Source organism: Ambystoma mexicanum, chromosome 9 (genome assembly GCF_040938575.1).
Source record: "Ambystoma mexicanum isolate Mex_15411 chromosome 9, UKY_AmexF1_1, whole genome shotgun sequence".
Lineage (NCBI taxonomy): Eukaryota > Metazoa > Chordata > Amphibia > Caudata > Ambystomatidae > Ambystoma > Ambystoma mexicanum.
This window is the reverse complement of record NC_090931.1, coordinates 603,793,007-603,810,118: the sequence shown is the minus strand read 5'-3', so window position 1 is coordinate 603,810,118 and position 17,112 is coordinate 603,793,007. Positions and strand designations below refer to the sequence as shown.

Sequence of the window (17,112 nt, the reverse complement as noted above, 5' to 3'; positions counted from 1 at the left end):
CTTCATGGGTCGGATGACCGAAAATGTGGGTGGCAGTGCTGGAGTTGGCTTGGCCTGATGAGTAGATAGGGTGAGCTGGGAGGAAAGGAGAAAGTGATCACTCCAGGAGAGAGGAGTGGTGAGAGGGATAGAAAGGGTTAGGTCTGAAGCAATCGTAACATCCAGAGGGTGCCCTGCAGAGTGAGTCGGGCCGGAGGGGAGAATGGAGAGTGAGGGAGAGTCGCAGAGGTTGCGAAAGAGTCCAAAGGAAGGACAGGAAGCATCCAGGTGAATGTTGAAGTCTCCAAGAAGGAGGAGTTGAGTGGCCAAAACCAGGAGGGAAGAGGAGAGATCTGCCCATTCAGAGAGGAAGGAGGAGATCTGACCAGGTGGCTGATGGATAGTAGCCACAGTAAGGGAATGGCTAGGAGAAAGAGGGCGAGAGATTCTGCAGACGCGGCATTTGAAAGATGAGTAGGCCTGCGGAGGATGCCAGAGGCAGGAATCCACTCGGGGAAGATCAGGGCTACACCCCGCCCTCTCACCCCCCGGAACGGTTGGACCTGGGAGCGGAGAGGATCTTGTAGCCGTCAGGGAGAAGAGTGTCAAAGCTCATGACAGAGCTGGCCGTGAACCATGTCTCGGTGAGACCAAGGACATCGAGGTCAAGTTCCTCCAGGAGGTGGCAGATGTCAGTGGAGTGTTTGACAGCTGAGCGAGAGTTGAGTGGCAATATGGAGAGGGTTGCCGTCCTTGAAAGACTTCCGGGGAGGGGTACGAATCAGAGGTACGTCCTGCGGAGGTGTAGAAGAGGAAGGAGAAGAGGTCAAGGTAGCCAAGGAGGAGACAGTAGGGGGAGGCATGGAAGAAGTGGAGGGAAGAGAGGGGACAGCAGGAGAAGGAAGGAAGGAAGTTGATGCGGCGCACGAAGCATCCATCAAAGAGGAGAAGATTGGCCTGAGGGCCTTGGACCATGACGGTACAGTTTAGGTAAACATTAATGATGACCTTAGAAGAGTGGAAGGAGGCCAGGAGGGCTTCCCACCGGGTGCCACCATTAATGGGAGAAGAGAGAGGAGAAAGCCCAGAGAGCATATGTAGAGTCCAGAGGTCTGGCGAGGGAGCGACAAAGAGGATTTCTGTGAAAGTGTGCCTGGAAGGGGCACTGATATAGGTGTCTGCGATAGGGAGGCCTGGATTGGAAACCATCTATTTAGTGAGGAGAGCAGGATAGTCGATAGAGAAGCAGTTAGAAAAGATAGGAGAGACAGAGAGCACCATTGAGTAGGTAGGGGGAGGAGAGAAGAGGAAGGGAGGGGGAGGGGGTAGAGGAGAACACTAGGGAAGGACACGGGCAGGGTGCAAGCAAACGAGACAGAGAGACGAGGCAAGTTGAGAATTGGACAAGATGAGAGGTACTTAGTGGTTGAAAGGTTCGCAGAGGAGTGCTTTGCTAGGAGGCAAAACCACAGAACGGCACTAACCACAGAACGGCACTACTTACACAATGCAATTTTAAATACAGGAGAAACGCACACCCAAGTTCGAGAATTCTGAATAATGGGGGAAACGGCCTAGGTTTCAAAATGCAATTTTAAATACAGGAGAAAAAGCACACCTAAATTGAGTCTGCTAAGCGTTCAGATTTCCAGGGTAGAGAGATGTTCTATACCTGGCCAAGGCCTCACCTACCTTCCTTTGTCGCTGCTGGTTGATGGCTGGCCGCCTGCTTCCCCTGCTGACACCTGCAGACACGACCAGGAGCCACCTCAGAAGGAGCTGCCCTTTGCCCAGGGGCCGTTAGCCGCAGGAGCTGCCGGGCAGAGGGCTGCCCAGGGAGGGTCAGTGATGCCCTCCCTCGCCCACCTCCTCTTGCTTGGTTACAGTTGTAATTGCATCTTCCCTTAGTATGTCCCGAATCCGTTGAAGCAAACACGCTGCTTTCCCAGTATCCCTGGGAAGTGGAGTTTGGAAAAACAAACTTGCTGGAGAAGTCCGTCTTTTACCCTTCCTGAGTAATTCTTAAGACCTGTTGGCCTTATACTGAAGGGTGCCCAACTGTGGAAAAATTGCTGTAGTCTTCACACAACACCATTTCCAGCTTGGGGATACTTTGGTCCCTGGATTTGAGGAGAGGCAGTGCCGCCGGCAATCCATTGTAATCAAAGGTATTTTTTGATATCTGTGCCTGGCATCCTACGAGCCTGGGGCCACTTTCTCCCTACTTTCCCATTGTTTCATCCCGCCTACTCCCCTGATTGGTCAATTTTGCAGCAATGTCATAGTGAGGTCCTTGACCCGGCGCTCAGCAGCCCCCTCAGCCACTTTTGTCCATTGCTGTGAGTAGAGGCTGTGCCACTGGCAATCCATTGTAATCCAAGGTAGTTTTAGTAATCTGTGCCTTAGTTGGGCATCCTTTGAGCCTTGTGTTTAGCACCACTTTCTTCCTGCTTTCTTTTAAAAAATGTTTTATTGCATTCAAACTGAAACAATTTTCCAATGTTAGTGCATCTAAAAGAATACGAATACAAAAAGAGAAGATAATCCCCGAAAGGTTTAGAGCAAGACATCATCTGTAAGTGACTTGTAGTATTTCAAAAAGCATCAGATAAAAAATGTAACTAGTGCAATTACATATTTGGTCTTGCGTCCTTCCATCAAAGACCTCCACCAGACTTCTGAGTCTAGATTCCAAAACTCAAACAAAAGAGATCTAAAATGCATTGTTCGTGCCTCCCTCAGCGCCGGGCTCAGGATTATAAGATGTTTCAAAGTTTCAACCTTGGAATCGTCTTTCCAGTAGCTGCATTTGTTCCCCTGTGATAAACCACAAATTTTCCATAGCTCGTTCGTGGGGTGGAGGTTCAGGCGAGTTCTCAAGAATTGATCCCTGACCTTCCTGTCAGGAAAATGTTTTAGGTAAGCGCATATTGTATTTAGTTTCCAAGACTCTGGAGGCAGAAGGGCAATGGATTTGTAACTGCCTCCAAAGTTGAAATTCAGTCCTGCTCTTTAAGTTTTTTTTTGATCCATGTTGGGTTGATAACTAATCAATCAAGTGAGCCTCCGATCTTTGCCAGTTGATTCAGCATTTTCAGTCTCCAGCTATTCAATATTGGATTCCGGCGGACCATGAACTCTTTATGCAACCTTTCCAGAATGACAGTACATGAAGACATGACACATTTCCTAAACAAGGCCAGTCTATTACATTCTACAATCATTTTCAATGAGAGCCCCAGTTCTCTCCGGATGTTCTGAATAGGGGGACACCAACACCTTTTTCCAGAATATACACCTTCAAGACGTGACCATATCGACTCCGGGATATTAAACCTAGCCTCAGCTCCATATGTCACAGCTGGGACCACTTTTGATTTGTAAAATAGTAGTACCGGCATTATCGTAAAAAGGCTGAACTTGCAGTTTAGGGCACATGCTTGACTGGCAAGGCCTTTAACCTTTGCTCGTAGATGTAACACCATCGGGACTTCTGATCTTGAGTCACTTAGCCATACACCAAGGTATTTGAAAGAGTTCACTTGATCAATCCCCTGTCCGTCTAGATTACAAGAAAAGGCAATTTTTCCCTTTGAGTTGCCAAAAATCTGGATTTTGGTTTTCTCCTTGTTGATTTAAAGGCCATTAGATTTAATATAACTTTGGAGTGAGTCTAATTGTCTTTGTAGACCTACAGGGGTCTGGTCGATTTAAGATGTCGTTGTCCGCGTACAATAAGCGTGGTAACTGGACTCACCTGACCTTTTGGTGGGAAAGATCTTGTTGACACAAAGGCCTCTTTCATATCTTCCAAGAAGACATTAAAAAGGGCTGGTGCCATTGGGCACCCCTGTTTTAACGCCCCTCGAGGTACTAATTTCATTGGATAGAAGGCCAGATTTGTTCAACCGCACTTTTAATGTAGTGTTGAGAGCGCTTGCCTTAATGGGTTCTAGTAAGGCAGCACAGCAGTTTTTCGCTTCAAGTTTAGCCCATAACTTACGACGATCAATTTGGTCAAAAGCCTGGACCAGATCCTTTAACTAAGCCTGTTTTGAAAGGGGTTGTTGCAATTAGCTTGCAAACACCAGCTATGGAAGTGGTCCAGGATTATCGTGCCATAAAGTTTCCCAATTACGTCCAAGAGGGCGATAGGGCGGTAGTTTATAGGGTTCTCCCGGTCTCCTTTTTTGTGAATTGGCACCACCATCGCCCTTCTCCATGAAATAGGGATTTGATGGGAGGCCATAACTTGAGTCAGTATATATATATATGTGTGTGTGTGTGTGTGTATATGTGTATATATATATATATATATATTTGAAAAAAGGGGGAAAGTGATTCCATTTCTCCCAAAGCGGATAGCACTCAAAAGCAGTGAAAAAAAACGCCAGAAAAAATACTTCCTTCGGTTGAAAAACCCAGACAAATATAGCTTGAATTCCTTACAATATCCAGTTTATTTGGGCATCAGCCAACAGTTAAAAAAGCACGGTACAACGCGTTTCGCAGCTGTCTTGCTGCTTGAGAAGTCGTAGGAGACCTCTTCTCTCAGTGGGGTTTCCCCACTGTAGACCTATTCGCCACAAGCGAAAACAGGCTATGCCCAGACTTCGCATCCAGGTTCCCCCAGCCAAGCTCCAAGGGGAACGCCCTATGGATGAATTGGTCAGGGATGTCTGCCTATGCTTTTCCACCAACCCCTCTGATGAGGAAGGTGGTGAACAAGATCCACAGGGAACCGATGACGCTCATTCTGGTTGCTCCTATGTGGACAAGACAACCATCGTATCCACACCTACGCAAACTGGCGGTGTGCGACCCCATCAAACTCCCATGCCGGTACAACCTACTCTCCCAGCACGAGGGGCTAACAGTGCATCCTCAGCCCAACTCAATGAACTTGGCAGTATGGCTCCTGAAGTCATAGAGTTCAGACATCTCAATTTACCCCAGAGATGTATGAATATCTTGAAAGAGTCCAGAAAACCTAACACAAGGCACTGTTACTATGACGAATGGAAATGATTCGTTATTTGGTGTCAAATGAAGCAAATCAACCCAGTTGATTGTACTCTTTCTAATGTCACCTATATGCTCCACCTATTGGATGCAGGGTTAGTGTTTAACTCCCTCAAAGTGCACCTTGCAGCTTTATCAGCCAACACCACTTCCCATAACAAGGTGTCATGGTGGAAAGTGGCAGTTGTCAAAGCATTTATGGAAGGGGTAAAGAGACTCCACCCTCCAATTTCTAACCCACTTCCAGGTTGGGACCTTAATGTGGTACTTCCTAAGCTCATGGGACCCCCCTTTGAGCCCATGCACAAATATAGTCTCAAACACCTGACTTATAAAACTGCCTTTAGTAGTGGCCATCACCTCCATAAGAAGAGTCAGTGAAATTCAAGCTCTGTCAGTGCAGGATTCTTTCTTTACTATTCATAAGGATAAACTGGTTTTACGCACTCACCTTAGGTTTGCACCCAAGTTAATTTCCAAATTCCATGTTAACCAGTCTATTGAGCTGCTGGCCTTTTTCCAAGAACCCAAAAGCTCTGCTGACGTGAAACTCCACACAATAGATGTGACGAGGGCAGTCCTCTACTATGTAAACAAAACCAGACCGCTAAGAAAAACAGATCAGCTTTTCGTCTCCTTAGCTCCAGGCAGAGAGGGAGATTGCGTCTCTAAGAATGTCATCTAAAGGTGGATAGTCCGATGTATCCAACTGTGCTATTCCCATAAAACACTGCCTTTTACTCCAAGGGCCCACTCTACAAGAGGTACTGGAGCCACTCTGGCTTTCATTGCAAATATACCCCTTGACAGCATTTGCAAAGCAGCTACATGGAGCTCTATACACACCTTTACTCAGCAGTACTGCATTGACACTCACTCCAAGACAGATACTCAAGTTGGACAAGCGGTTCTAAGACATTTGTTCGCTCATGACCCTTCTCACATCCCGCCTTCTTCTTCTAACACTGCTCGCCAATCTATGCACAGCATGTCATCTAAGCAGATTCCACAAGCCTCAGAAGGGATACATTACTCACCGTAATCTATTTCTGATGCTTGTATCTGCTTAGATTCACATGCGCCCGCCCTTTCTTCCCCTCTGAGAGAAGGCGCATGGATGCTTGATGTCTTATCTATCTTAGCTGCTTGGATACTCTGTACTCGCGCTACTCCTCATGCTACCTCATGTCAGAAAAAATATAATCTGAGGGATCATGGGTACAGTGGACGTCACACTAGGGATAGTATTACTGGCCCGCCCTAGTTCGACGCCCCTTTTCGAGTTTCGAAAAACAAACTGTAATACTCTGCAGCTTCCACTAGATGTCGGCCTTTGCACAGCATGTGAATCTAAGCAGATACAAGCATCAGAAATACGATTATGGTGAATAATGTATTATATATATATATATATATATATATATATATATATATGTATATATATATATATCTCTCAGCCTATTTTTCAAAATGCTCTTTCAACATGTGGTTGATCAACCCTTCCGGCTCAGGCGCTCTCAAGCTGTTCAACTTTCTGATTTGTTTTTCCATGTCACTGGTATCATTAGAGAAGACCCAAGGTTCCAGACCCTGATCAGGAAGGCCAATAGAGATGATGTTTGGATCCACAGCATAAAGTCTTCCGAAGTGATTGGTCCAGCTCACTTTGCTTATTGGGTTAGACTGTTAGTCATTGGGTGCCGTCCCATCCGATTTTATCAGTGTCTAAAAGTCCCTCGGGTCTCTGCCTGTTAATCCCCTGCGCGTTTTCTATGAATCATTCCGATACATCAGCCATCTGGTGGAAAGTAAGTGCGATCTGTATGTCCCTTGGCTAGGCATATTTTCTTGCCACCCTTGCCAGCCTAATGACCTCTTTCCTTCAGGCCACTACTTCTGTGTTGAATGCATGCTGATGGTTTGCAGACAAGTTTGTTTTTCTTGTGCATTTAACAGAGAATTGTTCCAAGAGTGGGGTATATTCAACTGTCGGACCTGCTGTTCCAAAGACCACCTTTCAGGCGTGACCCACCATTGCACACATCGACTGCTATGGACATCCTTTCCCTGTTGCCATCCATTCTTACAGAAGCAGATGATGGTCGCTGTTAGTTGTTTTGATCACTCGAAACTTGTTCACCAAAGATAAAAGAATACTTGAAACAAAGATGTAATCGGTCACGGATTAACATCCCATGCTTTCCCACGTTGGTTGCGGGGGCATACCACCTCGGAAATTGCAATTAAGCATATGCTTGTCTTTGGAGTCCATCAACAAACTCCACACTACCTCCCTGGTGTACTGGGGGTCCTCAAGGTCCCTGTTTTGACCATGCATATTGCCTATTAATCCTAATATGTTTATATCTCCACAGATGACAACGTAATTGGTCTGTTGGTTTATATAAGCGTCTATCCCATCAGCAATTTGGTCTCTAAAGGCCTTGTTCGAGGTCAGCACAGGGTTCCAATAAACATTGATTATTACTAATTTGGCTGAGTTTCCTGTACTCGGTGACTGGTCCAGGGGCGCCCAGCCAATCAAGAGTTCTTGGAACGGTAGGTTTGATGAAACTGCAGTAATTTTAGAGAGCTGCCAGATTTTACTGCTGTTAAGACGGCCGACAGGCGCCCTTTTCTTCCTTTGATGGCCGGGCTCTTTAAAATTTCGAAGCCATCAAGGATGGGGGTCTTTCTTAGCCAGGTTTCTTGTAAACAAAGCAAGTCATAATCACACAAGTTAGTTCCACTGGGTTTGGTCAAATGAATGAAGCCTTGCATGTTCCAAAAGGCCAACTTTAAGAGAGTGGTCTTCTGGGAGGTTTCCACTATGTATGGTGGCCGGAGCGTCACACCTGGAGGTCGGCTGGATGGTTAGAGTTTGTCTTGGGGTAATAATGCTCTCGGCACCCATGACCAGTCTGATGTTTTGTTTCTCATTTGTTGTAAAGTTGAAAGCATTTTGGTACAACCTACTTGACAAGAAAATACCTCTGTTTGAAATGTAACATTCAACCTTGGACTCGGACCGGCCGGAACCCTGCCTGTTGCTAATGGGTCCAAGTAGCCTCCGGCTGGTATTGCCCACTGGACATCACCGCCAGATTCGCTGTTTCCTGTGATGCCAGCAGTTAAGGTATTCTTCTGTAGAGCTGGTTGTGATAAATAAGCAGGCTCGGTATCCGTAACGTCTGCGATAGTAAGGTCGAAACCCAACATCAAGAGACATTCCGTTGCTTCGATCAGCATGTTTTTTCTGACTGGGGATATAATGTGAAGATAGATTGAGTCTATCCGGTGCTCATCGCCAAATTCAATAATCTTCAGATCTGCAGATGTCAGTTGCCTCAGGTTTGGAACTCAATGTAATAGTTCAAGTACTGTTCTACGATTGAGGATAAGGTTGTCTTCCCAATCCAGAACTATCTCTAATTTGAGAGAACGTGAGTGCTGGTTTTTGGTTCCCGCCCTCCTGGAATCGTGACTGGTATTAGACCGGCCTGCCTCGTATCTCTTTGGTTTCTTGCCCGGTCTTGGTTTGTCACAGGAAAGGCCATGATTGTGGCGGGTGAGCTGGGTAGATGCTGGCTAAAGTGTTTTCAAGCTCTTTAGGTTCACCAGTAAAGGTGGAACCTGGCCCCACCGAGGACCCAGAATCAAAGATCCACCTTCTGTCACATGGCCAGATTTTCTTCCGGGAACCGGATTGGTGTCAGTTTCCCCTTTGTGTTGTTGGTTAGCATTCAACCTCCTCCTTTTCTCTGACATTGTTAAGAAAAGAGGTGAGTCCAAAGACCTGGTGGGTGAACCTGGTGACTGGAGCGACCCTGTCAACCTTATACCAGGACCCACAGCCGCTGTCTCCGCTGGCTGACTACCAACTGACTCGTCCAGCGAGTAGGTGGAAAGGTCCAATAGTATTTGGAGAGAGGGTCTCGTTAACTTTGTGATAGAACCTTCAATAAGTGCTTGTTCCAAGCCGGCATCAGATGACCCACCACTGTCCATATTTAGAGAGCTGCTAATTTTAGGTCTACCTTTCCTTGGGGCTGGTTTAGGCATTCCCCTCGTAATGTTCAGATGTTGTGAGGGGGTCTACTTAGTTCTTGACTGGTGACTTTCCTTACAAACCTTTTTCGCTGTCACGCCATTCCTGCTATGCCCGATAGTCCTATTATGGGCAATGATTGCAAAGGCCGGACTTTCGGTGACTCCACCACATTCCTCCACCACTGAAATAGCCTGTGATACTTGGTCGGGCCAAACACAAGACCCACTTTTGGACCCTGCAAGCTCAGTTGTTGCTGTGTAGATTTGGAGCAGCAGGCTTGTCGATCGCACTCTTTTTGTTGGTTCTTACTTTTAATGTCCCGAGGGGGCTGCTAACTTGTGGTTCGATTTTCATTCGTCGTGACATAACCCTCCAAGAAAGTAAGTTTAGAGTGTGTCAATGCCAATAGCGTTGTGTGGTCTTTTAATGTGTCATTCAGTTGTTCGTAGAGTTTGGTTCACGGTGCTAGGGCAATAGTAATAGTTGACATAGTGAATACGTTTTTCTCTTAGTTGAGGCATTTGTATGCTGTTCATCAGTGTTTCCATTGGAGATGGACTGGTCATTGTTTGGCAGCAAGGACCCTTCGGACGACCTAGACTGGGTGTTGATAGCCTGAGAGAATTGTTTGATGGCCGACTCACTGAGCCCAGCTCCCATCATGTTACATCCTGACTGCATTAAGTCCAACGTTGACAATGAGCCTCTTGTCTGTTTGATCAAATAAAAGTGGATGAGTCAAAACTGTGGGCCTCGCAGGCCCCACCTGGGCCTCAACAGGTTCCTGTGGGTTCACGTCCCCCAATATTGGGAGAGCGACAGGGTTTGGCGTAGGCTCCTTTCCGAGGGCATCACAAGGGCCCCGCCCCAAAGTCACTGTACGCTCATCTGTTGTTAATACAGCACTCGGGTTCCAGCGTCCGTAGTTGTCCATTGCTAAAACCAAAAGTTGGATTACTTTTTAGCCAAGTCGCGTTGGACAGCGACTGTTCTTTTAGCAGGATTTTGTTGGCAAATGGAGAAAAATTATACGGGGTATCCGGTTTGCCTGTTAGGCCAGGTTCGCTCAGCCTTCCCGGGGGGTCTTTAGCTTGTTTCCCACAGGACACCAGTCCTCCAAGCAGCTCGGCATCCGACAAATCACCCGGTCCTAAGTCATTTGTTAAAGAAACTACCTTTTTCACAAACATCGGTGGCACTCTGTGACTAGCATAGGCACCTCACTTGTGCAGTCTGTGGTATATGCAAGGCTTGTTTGCTGGTTTTGTCTTTGTCCTGGGAGCCAAGTTTGTAATGTCACTGCATCCAGAGTGCACGCAGTGTGAGCCTTGCTTCAAGTTCTTTATAGGAAGCGTGCATTTGTTATATGTGATGGTGACACTCTCGTCGCTCGTTTGTACTGTAATGTGCTCCTCCATACAGCCATACTCCTACGTCCCATCCCCTTTCCTCCATACTTGTGGGACATCTCTCCGTCCTGTGGGACGGGACCGGAGCACTTTGTAAAAAGCATCCACATTTTTTTCCAAAAATGTGTCCCTCCTCTTTGCTGCGCGGGGCCCGGCACGCGGCTGCAACCCCGCCCACCTTGGCTCCGCCCCACGCATCGCCCATCAGTCCTTTTCTCCACTCGATCGGGGCCGGAGGCACTTGCATCCTCGGAAGATTTTCTTTCCTTTTTTCCTCTCTGGCTCTCGCTAGCGTTCGTTTACTAGTCTGTCAATGTCTTTCAAATTAGACTTTCCAGATTGTTCATCGTGTCAACATTGCTTCGCGAGGGTGGATCCCCATCCTCTTTGTTTAGTGTGTTTGGGTCCGTAACACCGCTGGGACTCCTGTTTTTACTGTGACTCCCTTTCTGTCCGGGCACTTCAACGTCAGTTGGAGCGGTGGGAGGAGGTGCTCCGACGAACTCCTGCTTCGCGTTTTCAGGCGTTCATCAACGAGAAGAAAAAACGCCTGGTAAGTTCTTTTCTTTTCAGAGCACCCCAAACGGGGAATACCTTCCCGGGTCCCTCTCGGTCCGGGAGCGGCGTTGATCGCTCTGTTACCGGGGTTCGCCCTGAGGTGCCTGTTGGGCCTAATAATTCTACCGGAGTTTTGTCCGAGGGTCTCCTTAAGGGGCCTGTGAACACTGGAGTACGCTCCGAGGCCCCTCCTGTGGGGGCTGTAGACCCAGTTCTACTGAGTCGTGGGGTACCGGGGTTCGCTCTGAGGCCTCTCTGTCGGCTTCCCTCAAAAACAAAACCGGGGTGTGCCCCGAGGCCTTGGCTGGGCTTGTAGTTACCGAATGGAGGTTCAAGGCCTGCGCAGAAAAGGCTGTTACCGGGCCTGGGTCCGAGGTCCCTCGTACAGAGGCTAAAACTACCAACAGTTCTGAGAGGCCGGTGAAGGCTTTGTCGGTGAAAGCGCACCGTTCCCGCTCTTGTCGTGACACCAGATCTGTTGAGGGGGCAAAGAAGCAAAGTTCTTATTTTACCGGTAGTGCTGAGGTCCTTCCTTCGAAGGCTCATTTGGCGGTTGGTATGTCACAAAAACATTCCAGGCCTCATAGTACTGGCTCGGCCGAGGTTCCTTATGTTAAGGCTAAGATTAAGACCCCTGATCCATCGACGGGGACCCTGCCTCACTTCCTCACGTGCCGCAGTTCCCCTCAGATGAGGACAAAATGGCGCCCGTTCCCGCCACAGTGGCCATTTTAGGTGCTACCCCTACAACTACGCCATCGGCTTCTGGTGTAGGGCTCGGTCTCTTGGGTGAACCTAAGGTCCCTTGCACGCATCCTTACCGGCCGGTTTATGATTGGAACGCCCGGATGCCTCTTCCGCACAATGTTTTGTTGCCCGCGGGGGCGGCTCCTTTGATTTATGTGGATACGTCGGTGGAGGGGCCGGTGTGGCATCCTTCTCCGTTACGTCCCTGGATTTGTCCACCTCATGAGAGGCCTCCTCAGGTCCTGAAAAAATCTCCTGAGGATGCCTTTTTCGGTAAATTTCAAGCGCTTATGTGCACTGACCCCATGAGGGAATATTTCAAAGGGCTTTTCAAGGAGATATGTCCACCGGCACCTCCGGCTCCACCTGTTCCGGTGGTTCCGCCCGCGCCTCCCTTGCCCGTGGTGCCCCCCTCTGCTCTCCCGCCTTTGCCTCCATTGTCCCCAGTGGACAAGGCAGTGCCTGACACGGCTCAGCAGGATCCTGACCTGTCAGATGACTTTCAAGGCGATCAGGACAACAAGGACCTTCCCCGCTCTATCAGAGCCTTTCATGACCGGGTACTGGACATGATGAGTTTCTTAGATGTTCCAGTGCCGAGGCACCCGCTCCGCAGGAGGGCGTGCTTTCTGGGGCATTCACCCCGTCTCCTTTGGAGCGTACCGGCCTGTTCCTACAGAAGGACATTCTGGCAGAGGTCCGAAGAGTCTGGGAAAAGCCACACTCAGGACTTTTTGTCAATAAAAAGATTGACGCGAGGTACAGGCTGCATTCTTCGGAAGAGGTGGCCCTGTCGTCTTGTCCGCCTCCCTCCTCCACAATGGTGGCTGCGGCCACTTTGCAGTCCAGGCCTGCAGCATCCTCTTCCACGAAGGCTACTCAGGTTCTGGGAAAGGAGGACAAGCTCCTCGACACCCTCGGGAGATAAATCGTCGCCAACTCGGCCTTGCAGCTCAGGCAGGCCAACGCCGAATTGATATTGGCGGGAGCTAACATGTGGATGTGGAAAGGTCTGTCGGAGTTTGAGGAGCATATCCAGGTCGAGAAGCTGGAAGATTTCAAAGGAGGCCTTTCCAATGCCAGGGTCTTGGCCCAGGATCTACTGGAGGCTGCGGCTCATCACATTGACACCTCAGCTCGGGGCCTGATGCTTGGGGTTGATACCTCACGGCAGGCGTGGCTGCATGCCACTAAATCTTCTAAGGAAGTGCAAGACAAGGTGTTGGACCTTCCATTCGATGGTAAGGAATTTTTTCATTCTTCTACTGATGTAGAGCTCACCAAAACCAAGGATAGCACTCAGACGGCTAAATCATTGTCTGTTCTGGTTAAAGCGCCTTTCAAATCCCAGAGACCGTTGTCGCAAAGTTGACCTTCCTCTGGTTTTAGGGGCTTCCTCGACTGCAAATCTCGCAGAGTGGATACTCCTGTGGGGAATAACCGCCGTAGACAACAGCGTACGCGTTTTTTCTCCCGCTCCCCAGCCTCCTCATCAGGTTCAGGTGGCACCGCCACCGATGAGCCTGCCAAATGAGGGTTTTCCGCGATCGCACAAGACCCCGGTGGGAGGACGCATTGCGTTTCATTGGGAGGCGTGGCAGACCATCACAGAAGACAGATGGGTCTTGTCAGTCGCTCGAGCGGGCTCCCGCTTACCTTTACCCCCTACCCCAACCCTCAACCCTCCTTTTCAGCTGTCGGGCTCACCCTCCTTCAAGGCCAAGGTTCAGAAACTTCTGGACCTCAGGGCTGTGGAACCCGTTCCCCTTGGGGAGTGAGGGGGCGGCTTCTACTCCCTGCTGTTTATGGTGCCCAAACCCAACCAGGCTGGCCTGCGCACCATCCTAGACCTTTCCCAGTTCAATCTTTTCCTACCCCAAGAGAAATTCAAGATGATCACTTGCGGCCAGATTCCCTCCTCTCTGCAGATGGGCAATTGGCTCAGCGTGGTGGATCTTCAGGATGCGTACATGCATATCCTGATTTGGAATCCACACAGGAGATACCTCTGCTTCTCTTTGGGAGAGGAGCACTTCCAGTTTCGGGTGCTTCCTTTTGGCCTCAGCTCGGCGCCGCGTGTCTTCACGAAGATGATGGCGGTGATTGCGGCCTATCTTCGTCTCCAGGGTATCCATGTGTATCCTTATTTGGACGACTGGCTCTTACGCAGCCCTTGTCCGTTGGCAGCAGCAGGCAACCTTCAGTCTCTCCTTCAGCTCCTGTTCCATCTTGGGCTGTCGGTGAACTGGCGCAAATCCTCCATGACAGTCTCACAGGACCTGATCTTCCTGGGTTTTCGTTGAAACACAATCGACTGCAGAGTGTATCTGACCGGGGACAGAATGGCAGATCTGTTGGCCACGTGTCAGATGTTGGCGCAATCGGAGAGCATGTCGGCCTGGTGGTTCCAGAGGCTTCCGGGCCTCGTGTGTGCTGGCTCTTCCTCTTGCTCGTCTCAAAATGAGACGGACCCAGATGGCTCTTCGGAATTCATGGCGTCAGGCAGTGGATCCGGATTCCATGCGGATAATGATTCCGGATTCCATGTAAGTGGACCTGTATTGGTGGTCATCTCTCAGCAATCTGTCTGGGGGCGTGGGGTTTTAGGACCCGGTCCCCACGGGGACGATCACGACAGACTCCTCCCTCCTCGGATGGGGTGCGACGTTAGATCTTCTTCACGTCTCGGACCTCTGATCGCCTCAGGACAAGCTCCTGCACATAAATAATTTGGAGCTTCTGGCGATCTTCCTAGCGCTCAGGGCGTTCAGACCGCTCATTGTCAACAAGGTGGTCTGCATAAGAACGGACAATGTGGTATCAGTGTATTACATAAACAAGCAAGGGGGAACGAACTCTTCCCCCCTCATGGACCTGTCCATCCAGATTTGGGAGTGTGTGTTGCTTCATGGTGTCTGGCTGCTTGCAGTGCACATCCCGGGCCAGCTGAATGTCACAGCGGATGCCCTCAGCCAGCGGACAGTGGTCAGCTACGAGTGGGAGTTAAAGGCGGAGGTCCTATCATGGATTTTCCCGCGTTGGGGCACACCAGAGGTGGACCTCTTCGCCACGGCGGTGAACAAGAAACTTCCTCGGTATGCCTCCAGAGGGGGGCTGGGAGCCTCCTCTCTGGGGGATGCTCTCGAGATTCCATGGCACAACATGAGAGCTTACGTCTTCCCGCCTCTAGTTCACCGTGCAATTTGTAAGTTGAAGAACTCTGTGAACTGTTCCCTTCTACTTTGCTGCGCGGGGTGGCCGGCCAGGTTTTGGTTCTCAGAACTTCAACGCCTGTCGGTGTCTCCGCCGATCAGGTTACCAGTAACTCCTGATCTTCTTCACCAGGGGGAACAACAGATGTGGCACCCCTCCCCACAATCGCTCAGCTTGGCGGCATGGTGCCTGAGTTCAAGTTTTTAGAGCATCTGAGTTTGTCTGCGGATAACATGCGCATTATCCAGGCAGCCAGGAAACCCTCAACCAGATCTCAATACAGGAGTAAATGGCTCAGGTTCTGTCATTGGTGTTTGAAGAAGAAGTTGGATCCAAGGGTGGCCACGATTGACATGTTGCTGTCCTTCGTGTCCTCCCTAGCAGAGTCAGGGTTTTTTTTTCTGTCATGCAGGACTTATCTCTCAGCGGTTTCCGCTTACCTTTCTACAGACCTTTGTTCTTATTCTCTAACTAACCCAGTGGTGAAGAGGCATTTTGCTGGCTCGACACGCCTCTACCCTCCGGTTCGTAATCCGCAGCCGCCATGGGACCTAAACGTAGTCCTGACGGCGCTGTGCCATAAACCCTTTGAACCAATGGCTACGGTAGACCTTAAGTACTTGTCTTGGAAAGTGTCCTTTCTGGTCGCCGTTACATCAGCAAGGAGAGTGAGTGAGCTCCAGGCATTGTCGGTGGAGCATCCTTTCTTGGTCTTCCACAAGGACAAGGTAGTCCTTCGGACAAACCCGGTTTTTCTACCGAAGGTAGTGACTGAATTCCATCTGAATCAGTCGATCTTCCTTCCGGTCTTCTTTCCGAACCCGGCCTCAGAGGCTGAAAGAGTTCTACACTGTCTTGATGTCTGAAGAGCTCTTAAATTCTACCTGGACAGGACTTCCGAGCTCAGGAGTTTTTCTCAACTTTTTGTGACCTTCGGTAACCATCAGGACAAGCCGACGTCTAAGGCAACTATTTCCAGGTGGATTGCTGCCTGCATCACTGAGTCTTTCACCGTCCAAGGGCTGAAACCTCCTAAAGGTATCCATGTACACCTGGTGCGGGCAAGGCAGCCGCAGTTGCTTTTCAGAAATATGTTCCCTGGGAGTTCATTGCTAGGGCAGCTACTTGGGCCTCCCCATCTGCTTTCTGTAAACATTACTGTCTCGACATGAGCTCTAGAGCTGAGGCTCAGTTTGGTCAGGCTGTGCTGAAAAACCTGTTTCAGTAAAGGGTATTTCCATCCACCCGTAGTTCCTGTAAGGAGTGCTTGGGAATCTCCCACAAGTATGGAGGAAAGGGGACGGACGTAGGAGTATTACCAGGTTACTCACCGTAGTGACCACCTTACTCCTAGTCCATAGTCCCCTTTTCTCCATACGCCCGCCCGCCATCCCCTCTAATAAGGTTCCTCTGTTATTGCTAATGGGTCTTTGGCCCGGCGATAGAAAAGGACTGATGGGCGATGCGCGGGGCGGAGCCAAGGTGGGCGGGGTTGTGGCCGCGTGCCGGGCCCCGTGCAGGAAAGAGAGGAGGGACACATTTTTGGAAAAAAATGTGGATGCTTTTTACAAAGTGCGCCAGTCCCTTCCCACAGGACGGAGAGATGACCCACAAGTATGGAGGAAAGGGGACTATGGACTAGGAGTAAGGTGGTCACTACGGTGAGTAACCTGGTAATTATCTGTAGCTGCGTAGTTGTTAGTTACACAAGGGAGTGCACCTGTTTTTGAGCAATGAGCTGTCGAACAGAAGTAATTTAAACCCACCCCTCCCCCCCCACCCTCCCATGGGAGGAGATTTCACGGTCAAAGCTACACTGTCAGTTATGCTGTGGAGGTCATCCCCCCTATTAGTTGGGACTGGCGATGTTAGTTACCAAAAGGTCCACGGCTCTCTATGCACCTACACCTCCACAGTGAGCTCCACTGGTGCGTAAGAGAGCTCCACTCCTACCATTTCAAGACCGGGGAGAGCATCCTGTTTGTCTGCCTCTACCCTGGAAATCAGCTGCCCCCACCCCCACTCCAGCCCTCCACACTGGCCCAGGGCTGTAGATATGTCCAGTTTCAAGGGGCCCGAGTCCGGGTACATGGGGTTAATGTTGATCAGTTCTTTTTGGTTGGACCGCGTAGC

The 17,112-nt window shown here is 49.6% G+C and overlaps 1 protein-coding gene across 2 annotated transcripts in view; it reads left to right on the top strand.

Moving 5' to 3' along the window:
• Window positions 1–17,112, top strand: part of GOSR1 (golgi SNAP receptor complex member 1) — a 1,161,402-nt gene that overhangs the window by 1,130,830 nt on the left and 13,460 nt on the right. The gene's annotated exons all lie outside the window — the stretch shown is intronic.